The sequence below is a fragment of the Lissotriton helveticus genome, chromosome 8, assembly GCF_964261635.1.
Source record: "Lissotriton helveticus chromosome 8, aLisHel1.1, whole genome shotgun sequence".
Lineage (NCBI taxonomy): Eukaryota > Metazoa > Chordata > Amphibia > Caudata > Salamandridae > Lissotriton > Lissotriton helveticus.
Window position 1 is genome coordinate 540,823,745 of NC_136069.1, and position 20,619 is coordinate 540,844,363.

The window sequence follows — 20,619 nt, forward strand, 5'->3', positions numbered from 1 at the left end:
CACCTGATCATATAACTACACTTTCCTTCGCTTACTTGAATGTCTAATTCAGTGGGAGATACGGGCATCATGCTAAATGATAACATTGCCGTTTTGTTATTAAAAGGATCTCAGCGGTCTGAAACTAACCCACCACAAATAACACCGACGGTGTTTTAAATATATTTCATCTTTCAACAAAATAATTTCGATTGAACAAAGTGGTGGTGTATTAGCTATTGTCCGAAAGGGTATTTAAGTATTCTGAAAGGCCGTTAATCCTATTAAAGAAGTGGAGAGAGGACTTTTACTTATTTCACATACTCTAACACTCACCTTATCTATTCTTCCAACCGGCCGACCTCACAACCTTGAATCTGGAACCTTAGGCCAATGAACGCAACATCACAAAACAGAAGTCAAATAGCTTTCCATTCGATAATATAAGGCCCATTATTAACCATTTGTGGACAAATGTACTTTGTCTGATCAGATATGCGATTGTTACCGGATAATCTAAGACCTAATATAGGAATGGAATCAACATTATTTGTAAATGAAAGCAAGCCAAATATGACACCTTCCAGGAAGTACTAGGTGACATGTCCTACTTTGAGTATAAGGATGTAGAAAAATGTCTATAAATTATTGTCTCAGTCTGCAGATGCTTCTGTTTACTGTAAAGTTAAACCACACGAGAACGAATACGCCCCCCACTTGTTATGAAGACAAAGTAATATTGAGCAGAGCATGCTTAGAAATAGAACTACGAAGAAGAAGCTAAGATAGACTTTAAGAGAGGGGTGTGTAATGGGCTGCTAGCACATGGTTACGATTCGCGCCGCAGCCGCAATCAGGCAAGGGACATAGCTTTCCATTGTATTCGCGTGGTCCCGACTGCCGGAGCTGGGCCACGCCCCTTTATTATATAGCCGGTGTGTGACGACACACGCCGGTGCTAGACAGCGTCCTCCGAGCTCGGGTAGACTGCACCGCTACCCGGCCGGAGGACACTACATTCCTTCCAACCTTTATCAAATAATAAACAATTAACAATAGAATGACAGAGTAGATCTGTTACCAGGTTTTAGAAGATTCCAGTCCTTTGTTCATCACACCATAAACCCTGCCAGACGGGAGGACGGGACCGGGTTGCATCTTAGGTCATACCCGGAGTGTTCTCCCCGGGAGGAGGGCAAGGATGGAGTCATTTCTTGTGAGTCTTCCCCCTCCGGAGGTCTTGGCTAGGTTCTGTCTGTCGTCCCCAACAGCTCAGGGGTACTCTGGCCAGACACATCTGGAGTCCCTTCGAGGGTTATCCGCTGGTCACCATTCGGTTCTGCTTCTTCCAGTTGATGGTTGGGTCTGGCGTCCAGGTTGTCCGCTGACGGTTGCTCCCGAGTTCCAGCATGTTCCCTTTTGAAGAAGGAGATACTGCGGGTGATTTCTTCCGCTCCTCTTCGGGCCGTTATTAAGGTGCCAGTGAGGGGGATGACTGTCCAAGGTTAGTGTTCGAACGGAAGCTGGAACTTGCTCTCGGGGTACCGGTCCTTGACGTAGACTCTGTCCCCCCTTTGAATGTCCGACCCTCTGGCTCGTCGGCTGGCGCTGGCCTGGTCATTGGAATTGGTCCTGTTGGCTAATGCTTTTCCGGCATCAATCCAAGACGGGGTCCAGCTGGGGTGATGTGGGATGGTGTCTCGTACTACTCGGCCCATGATTGCCGTCCCCGGAGCTGCTTCAGTCGTGAGATGGAGTGTCAGCCAATACTCTCGCAGGAAACTGTATATGGCTCTTTCAAGGGGTGCTTCGTCCGCATGCGCAATGCGTATTACCTTGTTCAGGGTGCGCATGAACCTTTCTACTTCCCCATTCACTTGGGGCCAGCGGGGGGTCACTTTTCGGTGTTGTATGCCCCATGCCTTGAGGTAATCCGCAAAGTCTTGTCCGTGGAAAGGTGGGCCGTTGTCCGTTTTCACCACTTTGAAGATGCCATGGGTTGCGATGGTTTTCTCCAGCTTGGTGATCACCTCCGTGGCTGTCTGGTTCACCACGATCTCGACCTCTGGATATTTTGTGTAGTCATCAGTGATCACCAGGACATAGCGTCCTTTTGGGAGGTGTCCGAAGTCTATGCTGGCATATTCTCATGGCCGCTGCAGGTTGTCTTCCATGATGACGGGGTGGGGCCGATCTGGCTGGCCCGACACTTAGCCGATCACTATAATTCCATTCACAACACTCATTGGGGTTGGACTGGTAGGTATAGTAGATGGAAAAAGAGAATTGCTCCGAAGAGGCGCGAGTAGGTGCTAAAGAGGGAGGTATCCTGTTAGCAAATTGCTGGGATACTGAACCCCTTTGAGTCCATGGGGCGCAGTTAGGTCCCACTTTATGAACCTCGTGATTCAATTGAATACGTAAGTACTATATGCATGCACTAATGTCGATTGCAGCATTTTATTGAAAAGCTAATTGCAGCGTTTAAGGAGTGGCGAACACAGGGCTGGTCCCTGTGTAGTCCCGAAGAAGTGCTTGGGATATGCACAAAACATGTTGACAGGAGTTGATAGGTACACCTTGACACATTGCGTTTAGGGATCCTAGTATTTCCACCCCATATTTTAATGTTACCACCTGGAAGCAGGAATAAAGTTTATTGAAAGCTTACTAAGCAGGTATTTTTAAACCAATCACTTAGACCACTCCACTATCACACCCGCACAACACATAGTCAAACTATAAGTGCTCCTACGTAATTCGCCAGTCGCAGCACGCCCCAGTCCGTAGAGGACTGGGATGGCCCCTATGATCAAGCATGTCACCATGGGGCAACCCTGGTGAGTGAGGGGTCCCCAAGAAAAAGAGCAATTCTCTTTTTTCATCTACTATACCTACCAGTCCAACCCCAATGAGTGTTGTGAATGGAATTATAGTGATCGGCTAGGCTTTTTGATTTCTGTTCTCAGAAATCTTCTGTTGACTACAGTATTTGGAGGGTGAGCCTATGCCCTTTCCTCCCTCTACCTCCCTTCCCTTTTGTACTGGCCCGACACTTGGCACCATGAGCACGTCCTGACCTTGAGTTCCGCCAGGGGGTCCATTCCTGAGAACCACACTTTTGCCCGTAGCCGGCTCTTCATCTTCACCATGCCTTGGTGTCCTCGGTGCGCGAGATCCACCGCTTGTTGGGCAAGACTTGAGGGGATCACCAGCCGAGGGCCTCTGAGTAGACAACCAATGCTGTCCACCGATAGTTCGTCTCTCACTTTCATGGTGGCATCCAGGACAGTTTTTGCTTGCGGTGTCCGCCTGGTCATGTTAGATTGGATGTGTCCCCAGTTGTTCGATTGGACTACTCTGATAGCTAGTTGCAGACATTCGTCTGTCCGGGTGGCTTCTACGATTGTTTCCAGGCTCATGGGAAGTGGCCGCGACCTTTCGGACACAAGCCGGACATACTCTTCCGTGTCATTGGCATCCTCCTCTTCTGCTCTAGTGGCGGCCCTGGGATGTCGCGACAGGTAGTCCGCTGGATTGGAGGACCCTGGCTTGTATTCCACTTGGTAGTCATACCCTTGCAGCTGGAGGATCCATTTTTCAATCCTCGGGGGAGGCTTGGATACTGACCCCTGGAACAGGGGAATGAGTGGTTTGTGGTCTGTGGATACAGTGAATGGATGGCCATACACGTATATGTGAAATTGCCGGCAGGCCCAATGGATGGTAATCGCCTCTCGCTCGATCTGCGAGTATCTCTCTTCCGTGTCCGTCAGTGAGCAACTCGCGTAGGTGATCGGGCCCATTCTCCGTTGCTCTGTAGTTGAGTGAGCACTGCTCCTAGCCCGTAGGGGCTGGAGTTCACAGCAACATTGGTGGGTCGGGCTGGGTCAAAGTATGATAGTGTAGTGTCTGCCGACAGGGCTGCTTGGTGTCTTTAAAGGCTTGCTCCTGTTCTGGGTCCCATTGCCACGTGGTGGTAGATTTTGTCAGTTCCTTGAGGGGCTTTGTGAGGTTGGACAAGTCTGGGACGAAACGCCCATAGAAGTTCACCATTCCTAGGAAGCTTCTGATTTCCGAGATGTTAGCCGGTGCTGGGGCTTCTTGGACATCCTTCACCTTGTCGGGTCCGGTGCCACTCCTTTGTCGGAAAAGGTGTAGCCAAAGAAGCTGATCTTGTTCCTCAAGAACTGACATTTTTCTCGGTGCAGGGTCAACCCAGATTCCTTGATCCTTTGTAGGACCTTGTGTAGTCGGCGGTGGTGTTCTTCCATCGACGAAGCATATATTAGCAGGTCATCACTCACATTCAGGACTCCCGTGATTCCACTGAGAACTTCGCGGATGGTGTTTTGGAACACCTCCGCAGCACTCGAGATTCCAAAGTTCAATTGTCGGTATCTTTGGAGAACGACGTGCGTCGAGAAAGTGATGATGTATAGAGAGTCTGGGTGTAGTGGCAGTTGGTGGTAACCAGACCGTAGGTCCATCTTCGAAAACCATTTTGCTCCGTTCAGCTCCCCCAAGATGTCATCGATGGTGGGGGTTAGGTGACGTTCTCTCTTCACCGTGGCATTCGGAAGGCGCATATCGACGCAGAAGCGGACCTGTCCTGGTTGTTTCAGCTTTCGTGCTACTACGATCGGGGACACCCAGGGGGTGGGCCCACTGACCTTCTCGATAATCCCTTGTCTCTCTACTGCCTCCAGTTCTTCTTCGACCTTCTTCCACAGATGAAACGCAATCCGCCGGTGTCTCAGCGCCACTGGTTGCACTGACGGATCAATGTGGAGAGAGACTTCCTTCCCTTTTAGGCATCCAATGCCTTTGAAGACGTCTTTGAATTCCTCCATGATGACCAAAAGTTCTTCTTCCTGCACTGCCATGGCGAATGAAATTAGCTTCAGCTCCTCTGCTGACTGCCCGCTCAGCAGCAGTCCGCTTCCTTCCTGGGTCACATACACCGTGGTGGGGATCTTGAGGTCCCGGTGCTTTAGCTCAGTCTTGAAACATCCCCGGAGCGGGATGGGCTTCTTTTGTCCGTACGCGAACACCCTGATTCTGGCTTCCTGCAATGGCGGGCGTGGGCTTAACTGATTGTATACATTCGCAGCCATTAGTTCAATCGAGGCCCCAGTGTCTATGGTGGCTCTCACATTCTGCTGGTGAATCTTGATCCTGCACTTTGGAAGTCGTTGTCTCTTCCGTCGTGGCTGGTCTATTGCAAATATGTAGTTGTCTGGGTAGTCTCCTGCATCGTCGTCCATGTCCTCACTGTCGTGTGCTTCTGCTACCACCTGTGCTGCTTCCTTCCGCTGTTTCGTGGACCGACATACTGCCGCGAAGTGGTTCATCCATCCGCAGGAACTGCACCTCTTCCCTCTCGCTGGGCAATCTTGCATGCGGTGGGGCATGCCTCCGCAGTAGCCTCACTCCTTTTTCTTCTCTTGCGGTCTCTTCCCTGAGGCCTGGCGCGCCTTGGGCCTCACTACATTTACCGCTTCCACTGCATTTGCCTGCTCGGTCTTGATGGGTCGGTGGAGGGCTGCCTCCATGTGGGACGCTCTGGCTTGAGATAGCTCCTTCCATCTGCCCAGGGTGAGGATATCAGCCAGGGGTTTCCCATCTTCCTGAAGGATGTTCACTCTGAGTTTGCACGAGTAGCATCCTTGGATTATCTGCCCCCGGATTTCTTCCTGTTCATCCCTAAATCCGCATGTACTTACCAGTTCCTTCAACCGCCCGTGGAATACGTCTAGCGACTCCTCCGCTTCCTGTTTGGCCTGGCGAAAAATAAATCTCTCGTAGTCTCTGTTCGCCATCGGTTCAAAATGTGTGGTTAGGGCGTTCAGCAGCGTCATGTAGGTTTTGGGTGTGGCCTCTACTAAAGTTTTGTGCATGCGGTGGATGTCTTTGCCTCCCAAATGGAGCAGCAGGGCCCTGCGCCTGTCTCGGGCTATGCCTGCCCCTTCAAAGTATATCTGGAGCCGGTCAGTCCAGTCTCTCCACCGCGGGGCGAGGGAAGCTGGGGCGCCATCAACTGTGAACGGCTCAATGGCCGGGATCGATGCGATTCTTGTGCAGTCGCAGACGCCCTCCGCAGCACGTGCTCGGCCTACCTCCTGGACTCAGTAGCCGTTGCCTCGCCAAGGGTGAAGAAACACGCAGCCAGAACCTCCCTCTGCACTCCGGGTAGCAGTCTTTATCGTGACCTCCTTTCACCAGAGGAGTGTGGAATTCTCGAGGTAGGGCTCAGGCAGGGCAATCAGGGACACTTCCACTCTTCTCCAGGCACCACTCGGAGCTGGGGGGTCATAAACAGCCCGGGGCAGGCCTCACAGGAGCACCACCGCAGGCCTCGACTGATCAAACAGTACCCCTGTGGTTATATGGCCCACATCAAAGGCTCTAAACCACTGCTGGGGACCAAGTGCACACAGCAGTGCTCGTGGGCTCTTTACCGCCTCGTCGCCAGTGAAATGGGCTGCTAGCGCGTGGTTACGATTTGCGCCGCAGCCGCAATCAGTCAAGGGACGCAGCTTTCCGTTTTACTCGCATGGTCCCAACTGCCGTAGCCGGGCCACACCCCTTTATTATATAGCCGGCGTGTGACGACACACGCTGGCGCTAGACAGCGTCCTCTGAGCGCGGGTAGACTGCACCGGTACCCGGCCGGAGGACACTACAGTATGGATGCTTATAAACAAGTAATTAAAAAAGCACAGAGAGGAGTAGGGGTGGGTGTCAGGAGACCAACTTTTATGTCATCTTTGGGAGATGTGGCCATGTAATGTATGTGTTGTATTCCTGCTGCATGGCTCAAACATTACGCCTTTGTCCCAGAAAACAGGGGCAGATGATTTGGCGGGTGGGGGGTCGGCTATACACAACATAAAATTATAGATCGTTCAAAATTAATAAAGGGGCTGTTTTTCACACTGGGGATTCTGAGTGAGATCATATATATCTCGAGCTTCGCTTTTGTTGTCTCTTTGATATCACTCAAAACCCTCGGTGAAAAACATCCCCTTTATTCACTGTTACCCATCTATAGTTCTATATGATCATACAATCCCCCAGATTGGAACAGACATTGATAAACTCTTCTACATAACAAAGACAACCCTGCTATATCAGTACTCTCCCCTCTTCAGTTTGGCTCTACAGGTGATCTCTCTGCTGCTCTTCCAAAGTACACTCGGGAGCTCCTTTCATAATTCCTGTCCACTAAAACGTTTTAAGCAGATCAAGTGTACATTATTAGTACTCAATTCATCACTTGAGCAAAGTGCAGTACCTAAATAATTTACAGTAGCAAATGTTATCCTATTTCTTTAAAAACAGCTCAATTAAATGGCGATGATGAAACATATAGAGTAAAATGTGAAGGTAGACATAAGAGAAAGGACATCTTGACCACTGGAGTGCAGAAATGAAACTGCAGATGCCACCAAAAAGAAGACCTGTACAAGGAGATGGGCAGAACGGTGCCATGGTTATGTCAAAAATGTCCCAACTAATACCACTTATACCACAGCTATTTCAGATGGGACAATGAGTTTTATTTGCAACTAGTTGGCACTTCCATGGGCAATTGTGCAGCCCCCAGCTACACAAATTTGTTCATGCACAGATTGAAAATTGACTATATCTTGGAAAATGACCAGTGGCGTAACAAAATTGAGACATTCTGGAGATACATCAATGACATTTTTTAAATTTGGGCAGGTCCCCCAGAGGAAATCAATGACTTCATCTCTTACATTAATCAGGTTGACGATCACATCCAATTTACCCACAATACGGATAAAAATTGTCTACTTTTTTGGACATCCTAGTTACCTTGGAGAATGCCAATCTAAAAACCTCACTGTTTGTCAAGAAAACTGACCGAAACAATGCTCTTTTGTATACCAGCTGCCATCCGGTTCCTTTGAAAAAACATTTACCCTTCTCACAGTTACTCAGGGCGAAAAGAATCTGCTCTGAACCAGAGGATTACCTACACACTGAAGAAAACATTTTGAATAAATACAGGGAAAGGAAATATCCTGAAGCCACTTTGTTGGCTGCTCGCGAGCGTGCTACGCTCAAAGACAGAAAAGATCTTCTTACTCCTAATGTGGGACAGCGCAAAATTGAAAGACCAGTATTTGTGTCTAAATATTCTTCAAGAAGCCCCATGATAAGAAATGTAATTTTACGAAATTGGCAAATGATACAACTTGAACCAGATTTTCAGGGCCTCTTCAACTGCACTCCACTATTTGCTTACCAAAGAGCCAAGAATTTAAAAAATATGCTGGAATCCAAACCAGAATCTACAGTTACAGTTTTTTCTGGCACCAAACCATGTCATAATTGCAGTCACTGCAACAATATAATCAAAGGTAACTCCATGAATCATCCTCGATCTGGCAAACAAATTCAACTAAAAACTAACGCCACCTGTGACTCAATGAATTTGGTGTACCTGCTAAAGTGCCCTTGTGGCTTACCCTATGTGGGAAAGACTGAAAGGAAGCTCAAAACCCGTTTAACGGAACACAAAAGCACTATAAGGAACAAGAACTTGAAGTCTCCTTTAGCAACCCATTTCATATCTGCCCAACACAACATCAGCCAACTAAGGTTCATGGTACTAGAGGTTGTCCCCACGAGACCGGGCGTTGATAATCGCAAAAGACTATTACAACGCAAACTTTTTTGGATTAAACTGTTGGAATCATGCCAACCTAAAGGACTCAATGAACGGATTGAATAAAGTTGGTTCCTTTAAGAACATACGTTAATTTCTGATTGCTTACAATTGTTTATTCTTATTACTGCATGTCCTAGTAACATTCTATGTCCTCTGAAATTATTTTTTGTCCTTCCTTTTTTTCACTAGTACTATTATTTATTTATTCATCTATTCGTTTTTCCTAACTCCACTTTCCTTCTACTCTGTCTTTCACACTAGGCTCTGTCTTGTCTACTTTCATGTTTCCTAAGTTTTACCAGCTGATGTATTAATAACTATTGTTTTTATGTGATACTTGAAATTACACATACTGTGTTGTATTATTCACGATTAATATTTTGCACCCTACGTGACATTCCCCTATTCAACATGGCCGACACCGATTCCACTACTTTATCGTTTTTTTCCCCAACTTTATACCGACATATAATTTTGCTGTTTGTTTCCAATTGGATTTTATTAGTAAAGTTTTTTAGTGAAACACTGTTATACTATCGAAACCCGCTGGACTTGTTTACTTTTATTTTTACATATTTTTCTGTTACATCACGACGCTCCTTACGATTGTTGTACTTTTTTTATGTCATGCACCTCACCCGGCCTGGTCCTTCATTTATGTCTTGTTATTAACTTCGCGTGTACTTTGGCACTTATGGTGAACCGAACTGGTTATTGCTGAACGCCACCACGCCGTATTTTGAGCGTTTTGGGTAAGATTTGAAGTAATTGACAGCATGTTTTTTGCATGCTTTGGAACGCACTTTCTTCGGGTGTTTATCTTTGGGGTACCTAAGGATTTGTTGAGTTACCGATTTTGATCTTATCAGCTTGCTATAGACACCACTCGGTTATCTTCACGCTGGTGTGTGTTTTTTCTCATCAACTTTTTTCAGCTTTCTAAAACTATGTTAAGAATCACATAACTGCATCAGTGTCTGGCTTTCATTTTTAGTAATTTTTTGGGTTCCTACTTTTCACAATCCTTACACTCCAATTCTATTCATTGCACCATGTTTTTTATGAAGTTGAGGGTAGAGTTCCCTTCCTAAAGCAAGTTTATTTTTTCCACAGATAAACCCATTCCCCTGATGAAGGGACCCAGGTCCCGAAATGCATAGGGATATTGGCATTGCAAAACGTGCATGTTAAATGATTTGAACATTAACCTACTGCTTATACGAATATCAATATAAGACCTTCATGGATTAAAACTACGATGAACTGATTGGATTGTTGAAATTGATTATTTTGTGATAAATTGAGGTAATTACCTCCGCAGGAGCACCACAGGATTTAGTGTGGGAATCCCCCATACTCCCTTGCTATTCGTTTTCAAAAATGGCCCAATGACCTCTACATCAGTTATGTGAGCACGGTTAAACAAAAAAATTATTACACAACAAAAAAAGAGATCATCTAAGTATTAATTGTGTCAGCCAACACTTAGAATAATACACATAAGCCCAAGGGTTGATATATCAAAAATACATTTGTGTTATTTATTATACATACAGTTAAAAACAGGTTAATCTTTAAAAACATTAAAAATCATAGTCCATGATTACATATTTGTTACAGAAAAGAACAAGTCGACGCGGCGTTTCGGTGATATTTGATTGATGATTCACCTTCTTCAGGACAGTTTTCTCACTTTCTCGGGGGGTTTTCTATATTGTTTGTGGAGCCGTCGTGTTCAATAGTACAGTCGCCCCTGCAGTGTATCAATAAAAACAGCTTTCAATGTCTAGGGACCTTGGTTGGAGACACTGTTTCCTTATTAATTAAAATTGCACTCGGCATAGGCTGAATGTAACTATTCAAGCAGCCTGATAGGGTCTACTTCTCAGTCACAACTGGATGTCATCAAACATTCAAGGTGCCTTCATGGATTGATGTACCCGAGTTTGATATCTGGTCTTGTATTGTCGAAGACCACACTTAGCAGGTATTGGATTATGTATCTTTTTCTTTCATGGACCTTCAAAATGTTTTACGGCCTCCCTGCATCCATCCAGGGTCCCGATTTCATCAGAACGGTAACATGAGCACATCGGGAGAGAGTAAAAAGAAAACATTTAGCTGAGTAATAAATATTGTTTTCCACAGGACGGAATAAACACAGAAAACACGATCAAGAGCTGTCGAGCCGTGGAAAATCCACTGTGGGTACCAGATTATTAACTGCACAGGTTTAGGCAAGGGGGATTCGTATTGACATTATACAACTGAAAATGCCAGTGAATCCTTTGATGAGCCCTGAATAAAAGGCTGCAGTATTAATATGAGTAATATGCTAACACATAGGGGAGTGGGGCATTTTTCTAATTCCCTGCAACTGACCTTTTTCAGAGTGCTTAAAGAATAAAAGAAGTTCAAATTCACAATTACAGTGACAACCATTTTGTCACACAGTAAAGCTCAGAGTCCATAGGTATTATTATGTATAGATTTATTACAAATCAACACCAGAGTAATATAATCAATCTTAGAAAAACTGCATAGCAATACAATAGCAATACAAAATTATCAAAGGAAGCCAAATTGGTGAACAAAACGTATCCTCAGTAGCAAATAACAAATGAGGACTTCAGTAGCAATAGTGCACATAATGAGAAAGACTATGTGATGTTGAGACTGAAACTTTCATCCTACTGCCTATAATGCATGAGTAAACTATTTCTCAAATAACCTACTCTAAAGAGTATTAAAGGAAACCCTTATTAGATCAATGAGAATAGAAAGGTGTCAGAATAGAAGAACTTCAGTAGAAGTTTTCTAAAGCATGAGTATCGCATAGCATAAAGCCACATGATGAGTATACCGCTAAGAGGCCTGCACCTATCCTAGTGTGAAAGAAACTTTGCCCAAAGCCAAACAGAATTGCCTAGTTGTACCCACAAGAGACCACTCTGAATCAGTATCAAAGGTCCAATCAGGGACTACCTTCAAACAGTGCACTCTTGGCAGACACACTTGTAACTCTTCTTCTTTGATCAACATATTCGAAGTGACCTAGGATTTTATCTCCTCATTCCTACAGACAGTAGTCATCCCTTCAGCTCATTAATTTTTAGCACCCTTGACTCCATTTACATTTCCTTATCATTTTCACACATTGGACCTTTCTCCATTCATTAGTCCATCATACTAGGCACCTGCAAAGGGATGCAAACCACTATGCCAAAAGAAAAACGTTCACATTGAAGGTTAAGCATTGCGAAACCCAAATGCTTAAGGCCTTTTGTCAAGTTAGCAAAGCTAAAACTCCAGTACACGGTGTAATTGCGTAATACAGATACATAGAAAATTCACATTAAAAGTGCAATATGCAATTCCGATGAATACATATTCCATTACAGAGTACATGTAGCATACCCTTGAGTAAATATGTGAATGCTTGAAGATTAACTAATATTATTAAACACTCATATGAATACACATGGAAACTGAAATCCATTGTTACTGCAAGGAAAACATAAGTGTGCACACATATATAAATGTCGAGGTTACAAGGCAAATGCAATTGCTATATGTCTTTAAATGCAATTCACTCGATTAGTCACATTGTACCACATAAACACATAAGGCCCCTAATATAGATATATGTGGCCTAATCAATAATAACATGGGTGGAGCCAATTTTACACTGCTCCAATGGGACAAAATAAGAAAGAAATGCAAAAATATTTAGTGTATCATGCCATCGCTCTTGCAATGGAGTGTAGACATATTACTATTAGTCTGCTGGAAAGCCAAGCTAGCACTACAGGGCCACCCTATCCACCCATGGAGATTTGCGAGGCCAGACGCATGGGCAAGACTTCATGGTGTGGTGCCCTCGTGGCGACCGTGTTTACATCTTCCCAACATCAGCATGGAAGGAGCAATTGCTCTAAAGAAGGGGAGAAAGATGGACATGACCTGTGCACCATCTGCAGCAAAACTAATAGAGGGCACCCCTGTGACTTGAGGGCGGCAGCAAGACTCCCTTCCGTAGCTGCCATTGGGACTACCAGCGATTCAGGTAGGCCCCATATAGGGGCCTAAGTGGGGTTGCCGGTAGCAATATTAGCCTGTTGGATGCAACAGTCTGCTGCAGCTCCATCTACCTCATTCCAAGGAGCCACTTACAGACAGCCAACTTGATGCAGCAGGCCAGAATGCCCATCATAGCTGACCTTACGGGTGAGTAGTGCGCTATACAAGTATCAATTTACAATCACCTTCTCTTGGGGTGGTCCAGGTATGATTCCCTTTAGCTAGCACTATGAGCAATCATCACCCTTGTGTGTGAGCAGATAAGTGCAACAAGAGTGCAGAAGGGGTCCCAATGTGACAGGACTTAGGTGATCACAAAATTTCGCAGAGAGAGAGGGAGAGAGACATAGCATGCCTTCCTCGCAAAGGGTAGGAGAGGGCAGGATCTCTTTGGGGTCAATGGGAGATGTGATACCAGAAAAGGTGCATCCAAGGGAGTACCTAGGTGTGGCCCTAGACTCGTGAAGCCAGTAGCAAGTGTGAAGTCATGAATGTCAATATCAAGGGTATGGTTTCCTTGGAGACCAAAACCAACATGAGAGTTAAGGACAACGGACCCAGGGACAAGGGCGATCATGCACAGAGGAGCTCTGAAGGTGTCAGCAATCACCTCACAACTCGTCCACCCTGGCTAGAAGAACAGCAGAAGGAGGACTGTGGGGACATAACAAGGATGAAGGGATGGGTAGTAGATACAAGGGAGAACATAGGGAAATAGAGTCAGCAGTGGTAGTAGTGAGGGCTCTACCACAGAGGGAGACAGAGCATGAGGGGAGAGGAATTGAAAAGAAACAGGAGAAGGAAGAAGGTGAGACAACAGCAGATAGCGAAGTGGGAATAAGCATTGAAGGCGAGCTTACTTCCACTTTAGAAAGAGAGGAGCAGGACGAAAGGAGATGGGTGGAAGAGAGAAGGGAATGAGGGCATGAAGAACAAGAGGGGGTAGCGACTGGGGGAAAAGGCATGCAATGCCAGCAACAGCAGGAAACAGGTATAGGCAGGGAAAAGTGGCAGCAGCCTTCAAGAGAGACAACAGCATTGAATGGAGTGCTAAAATAAGCCACAGAGAGTATTGGCAGGAGGAGGAACAGAGGACCCAAGGAGAGTGGGTATGAGGATGAATGGTGGGAAGGGGAAGAGCTCTGGGGCGAGCATGGAAGAGAGAGCCGAGGAAGAAAGGAAAAGAGAGTGTGAGCACGAAATGAGAGCGACAGTTTGGGTGACAAAAAACATTGTGTGAGTCTTGGAAGAAATGCTGCTAAGTTAAAGTTGAAGTGAGCAAGAGAGCACAACGATGCACAGGGGACACATGGCAGGAGAAGGATAGGAACAATGTCAGTAGTATATGCAGATATCATTCATCACCATTTGTGTCCCCAAAAGTGACAGGTCCCCTCGCAGATCTCCCGCCCCATTTGCTGTGTCCTTAAAAGTGACAGTTCTGGCTGCCAAAGTGACATGTCTGTGTGTCCTTAAGAGTGGCAGGTCCCAAACACACAGGCTCTATGTAGGTGACCATCTGGCCCAAGTGGCAGGCATAGGGCGGGGTTGCTTTTGGAGACAGCAGTGAACCAGAGCCCTATGACGCCTGTATATCCTTGTTGTGGTGTGGAGGGGCACGCCCCATTTTTGGGATCTGTTTAGGATACATATAAGGCATCCTTAAAGCCTTGTAGAGCAACCAGATGCCTAAATATGAAAAGGTTCCCATAGCAAAATGAAGAGATACAGCCTGCTTGTGAAAAGACCCTGGTTGGGTGGGTCCTATCAATAATATCAATAGATATTACAGCAGCTTAATACCCCTGGTAATGGACGAGAAGGCTCAACAAGAAGCCCTTAAGGATATGGGCTGCAACATTACTGGTTATGGTATCAGCCATTGTAGGGGGTGCAAAAACTTAATGTCAAGGAGTGTATATGGCTGCTGTCTCCAATTAAGGACGCCAGCAGCGAAAGTGAGGGCTCGTGTAGTGGCAGCGTGTTTGCTGGCCTCAGTTTCGTGGACATAGAGGAAGATGAAGAAGCTGTAGCCCCTCCTAACACACCCATCTATGAAGACATGGATCTTAAGGAGGATACGGCACCTGAGAAGGTCGTTGAACAACAGCCGGGTACAAGCGTCGAAGATGATGGGGCATCGCAGGACATTAGCGATTCTCAAGATTTCAGAGCCACCGCAGAGGGCAGTGAAAATGCAGGGGTTAGTAAAAAAATGTTATGCGTCGTCAGTTATAAAAGGCTGTATTTTATTTCTTCAACTAATGGCATGTCAATCTTTCTTCTTTTTGACCCCTAGAGTGCCGCCACAGCTGGATGCACCCGCTTCATAATGAGCTATGGTAAAGAGGCTGTAGCTCCACCTAACACACCCATCCATGAAGACATGGAACTTCAGGAGGGTATGGCTGCTGAGAAGGTCGTTCTGCAACAGCCAGGTACAAGCGTCGAAGATGATGGGGCATCACAGGACATTAGCGATTCTCAAGATTTTAGAGCCGCCGCAGAGGGCGGTGAAAATGCAGAGGTTAGTAGGAAAATGTTATGCGTAGTCAGCTATATAATTATGTATTTTATTTCTTCAACTAACTGACTGTCAATCTTTCTTCTTTTGAACCCAAAAAGGTCTGCGGGAGAGAGGCGGCCTGCAAAAGCAAACAATGTAATCATCAATTGTCTGTGGTGTTCAAAACAAGCTGAAAGCTCCACATGCCAAAACCGAGAGGGCTGCGACAAGTGTTTATGCGGCTCTAAGAGCGGCACGTTTGAAAAGAAAGATGAAGGATTGTCCTACTATGAGAGGCAAGAAGTTAAGGGTTTCGTGGCGGCTGTGGAACTAAACTGTGTCAAGCGTGACTATTACAGCCTTTGTCACGGCCACCAAATGAATGATCCACAGCAGGCGGCTCACGAAAGTTTGTGCGAATCATACAGAACAAGAACAATACGCTATTTTTGTGGTTTGTTAGACCCATACAAGGTATACAAACTGCTAAGGGTGGTGTACGGGTTTCACGCTGAAAAGAAAAATGTCCACCCTGATGTGTTGAGGATCTTGACAGCTGCACTCAATGATATCTGATACGCCTTAAAACTACCTGGTATGCAGGAGATGTGCACGTCTTTTGATAGAAAGCTGGTAGAAAGACCCGTAGAAAGACGTATGTGTAACATGTATAAAAAAAATTGAAAAATAGGGACTTTGGCCCCCCGAAGACTATTTAACTAAGGTCTTATGTAACGTTACAGGATAACGTGTATTTAGAACAAAACTAGTGGAGTGTTACACCGTAAGGTGGCTATGTGTTAATCCGTACTTACCTGTTTATTTTTTAATAAATTGATCTTACACAAAACAAGCGCCTTTCATTTCATTTGCTGTAGCAGATGATATCATGTCGGGGGCCAGGTTAAGAAAACTTTATTATGATTATGGCTGCAGATGAAAATGACTAACAAATGTATGGTTGGTGGTATTGCACTCTGCAGTGCAATACCACCAACCATACATTTGTTAGTTATTCACTGCACAAACGAGGTATTAGCACCATTGAAAAAATGTCTTTTGAATCGATAGCAGCAATCACGGATAATCGGGCGAATACCAAAGTCTATACATCGGATGAAGCAACGCAAATTTACAAATTAATAAAGGAAGCCAAATCATTCGATGCTCGAGGAAGTTCAGTTGCACAGCAACTTAAACAACTGGAATACCTAACTAAACGTGAGTTGAACCAACGGTTGCACGCAACTACTCTCGTTCAGTACCACCGTGTAAGGAGAATCCCTCGAGGATTGAGGCTTGCAATTAGACCTATGCTGTACCGGCTGAACAGCAATCCTAAATTCATGGAAAAATGGTTTGAGATCCTAAATAAATGTTGTCTGGACTTAATACTGCTGTTAATAGAGGAATTAGCTAAGACAATAACAGAACTTGAGGAGGAAATATATAACTTGAAATCAGAATTATCTAAAAGGATTGAGGAAGAGCCATGGAGTAGATTTCTTGAGGACATTGACATCAAATTGGAGAAGTATGGCAAGGAATTGGAGGAGACAAAATTACGAAAATTTAAGCGAGATACTATAGACTATAAGCTGAACGAGGCCTATACATGGGCAGAAGTCTATGCAAAAAGACGCTTTATGGGGAAGAAACAACAAACAACCTCATCCCAAGAGAGCATGGTCTCTGATAGCGAAACTAGTATAGCTAGACAACCTTTACCGCAGGAACAACTACGTAAAAAAGATACTGGGAAAACCGTAACAATAGATTTGGCATCTACATCGACTTCAGATCCTTTTTTAGAGCAGGACATGAGCCTTGCCAAACCTCCGGAACTAATTACACCACAGCTTGGCGACAAAAGACAAGAAGAGGACAAGGCAAAAGAGAAAGAAAAGGAGAAAGAGCAAGCGAAAAAACCGGGACTACGGAGTCAGAGCAGAATTTAGTAATTAACATCTCTAAATACTCACCATCTAAATTTGAGGTTCAGTTACTAAATAAAGGACCTACGTTTGTTAGCACCTACCGCACTAACGAATTAGAGACTGAAGTGGCATTCTTTAAGTTTATGAGGATTTTGCGATTGAAATATTTCTTCACCATCTTGAATCCGATAGAGACACCGGAAAATGTAGTACAGCAGTTCAAACCGAAAAGTAATTTCATGGCACCTGTCTCACACAAAAGTCTGGACCTATTCGAAACTTTGGTCAAAGCAGATATGACAAAGATCAAATACAAAAGCAAACTGCAAAATTTGACACGAGCTGAACTGAGTGCTTTACGTACTCTACGCAACAACAAGGATATAATGATTCAAAAGGCAGACAAAGGAGGAGGCCTTGTAATTATGGATTTGAGTTTCTACATAACGAAAGGTAATGAGCATGTACTTGATGCTGAAGTTTATCTTAAATTGCCACAGGATCCTACAAACGAGATTGCTAGTAACTTGGATCAGATTCTTGATAAAGCTGAAGACCTAGGATGGGTCACCCCAGCAACCAAAAGATATCTAAGGCAAACGTATCCAAGGAGGCCGAAAATATATTTTTTGCCTAAAATCCATAAAAGTCTGCAAAACCCGCCAATCAGACCGATTGTTTCAGGGTGTTCTTCAATCTTCGAGAACTTGGGCATATTTATAGATGCGCACATGCAAGCTTTCATGCAAGACTGGCCAACATATCTGGAGGACACTTCGCACTTCCTGAGAAGTGTGACTTCTTTGAATCTACAAACTGAAGAAAACCTAGTATTGTGCACAATAGACGTTGTGTCACTTTACACATCGATCCCTCATCAATTGGGCCTTGAAGCCATGGAATGGGCACTGCTGAGAATGGACAAACCACTTGAAACGAAGTACCTAATTTTACAACTACTAGAATTTTGCTTAAACAACAGTTACTTTGTATGGCAAAATGAGTATTTCACTCAATTAAGCGGCACAGCCATGGGTTTTCCTGGGGCATGTATCTACGCAAACATCTTTATGGCGAAATTTGAATTGGAGTACATCTTGGAAGACATTACATGGCAAACTGGCATTCTGTACTATAAAAGGTACATTGATGACATTTTTCTTGTCTGGAAGAAACCAATGGAAGACCTCAAGCGTAACATACAGAGTTTGAATCTAATTAATCCAAGGATTCAATTCACAAGCCAAATGAGTTTCACTACACTACCTTTTCTGGATGTACAGGTGAAAATGGATGGTAATAAGATTCATACTGAACTTTACAGAAAACCAACTGATAAGAATACTGCACTTCAGTATGGAAGCTTCCACCCGACAACCCTTAAAAACAATCTCCCAGTGTCTCAGTTTATGAGAATAAAAAGGATAGCATCTGATGATGCTCAATGTGCCATAAGTTTTGAAAAACAGAAGCTTTGTTACCTAAATCGAGGTTATCCTGAAAAACTAATTGACTTGCAAATGGAAAGGGTTAAAACGATACCAAGGGCAGAACTGTTACAAAAAAAGACCAAGGACTCGAAAAAGAGGATGGTATTCGTTTCAAAATACTCAACGGCAACAAGAGAAATCAAAAGGACAATACTTAAAAGATGGGATATTTTACAAATGGAAAGTGATTTTGAACATCTTTATGAGCAGAAACCCCTTTTTGCATTCTCAAGGTCAAGAAACATAAAAGAATTGTTGAACAGACCAGACGACATGGAATTAGAAGCAGCCAACCCTAGAGGTACAACCAAATGCTTCAACTGTAAGAACTGTAATAACGTAATCAGTGGAAGTAAATTGTCTCATCCCAAAACAGGAGAACAAATAAGTCTACGACAATCGGCAAACTGCAACGCAGAGCATGTGGTATACTCTATTAAATGTCCTTGCGGATTATTGTATGTCGGCAAAACCGACAGGAAGATGAGAATACGCTTGGCTGAGCATAAAAGCAGAATTCGTAATAAGAATATGACTTCACCATTGGCTAGACATTGGGTTGAAAAAGGTCACACCATAGCACAGGTTCGATTTCAAATTATCGAACAAGTCCCACAACGTTTGGGAGTAGACAATGCAAAAATCTTACTCAGAAGAGAAACCTTTTGGATTCGGAAATTGCAGACTTTAGTTCCAGATGGGCTCAATGACAAATTGGACATGATATGTTTCCTTTAGTTTAAATCAGAGATTGCAGCTAATGTCCCGCAGGGTATAACCTACACAGTGGTGCCTAGAATAGTTTGAAATGTACATAGTGTTACGCATGGGCGTAAAATCCGCTCCGCTCGCGGATTTTTCGGATTTTCGGCAAATTCGCAATCCGCGAACGCTCGCGAATTTGTCGAAAATCCGTGAATCCGCTCGCGGCGGATTTTTTGCTTGGTTGCGGCGCGCGGCGTGGTGCACGGCGTTCACTTTCCGTCATTTAGCGTTTGCCGAGTTGTTTTTCTCGATCATATTTTGAGAGTGCTGCGCCATTTTGGATCTTGCTGCGTGTTCCCGCGGCTTGCCACCTTGCACAGCACATCTCGCGAGAGTTCGCAATTGCGAACACGTAGTTGCGGCGGAAAGGAACAATCTCGCACTTGCGAAGTAGAGATTTTGCAATTTCGCACAAGAAAATCACCAGCAAACAGGATAAACCTTCAGAAAATGATGATTTTTATCAGAATCACTCCTCAGGTTGACATTTGCATGGCCTTTCTTTTTGCAAGGAGTCCATTTTGGGGGGGGGGGGGAGGAAGGAAGTGCCCCACAGTCTCCTGTCCAGCAGGCTCCTCCCAGTGCTTTGTCCATCTCCTGGTCACTTTCATTTGGATCTGGAGCTGGAAGGATTACTTTTTGTGGGTGCTGCTGGATATTTGGATTTGAGGCCTTTTTGACTGTCTTTGGATCACTTTTGGATTAGAAATCAACTTTCACAAGTAAGTTTGTTTGGGGCATTACAGTTGCTGCAAGTACAATTTTGGAACTTTTTCAGAAAATTAAATAAATTATATTGCGGGTAGCCACAGTATCCAGTAGGACTAGGGTTGGTTATGGGTGCATGATACAACTGTTTTGTTGAATTTAAACACCATTGAGGCCATGGATGGGCTGGGATTGTGCTGATTTTTGTCGTTTTTTTGGGCCTGCTGGTGGGGCCCTTTGCCCAGGGGTGGTGAGTGTTGCATGGGCCTAGTCTTTCTGTGGGGTGTCTTCTTGAATTTAAACATAATTGAGGCCATGGATGGGCTGGGATTGTGCTTATTTTATTGTTTTTTGTCGTTTTTGGGGGGCTGCTGGTGTGGCCTTTTGCTTGCCCAGGGGTGGTGGTGGTGCATGGACTGAGTGTGCCTGTGGTGTGGTCTCACTCTCTTTGAT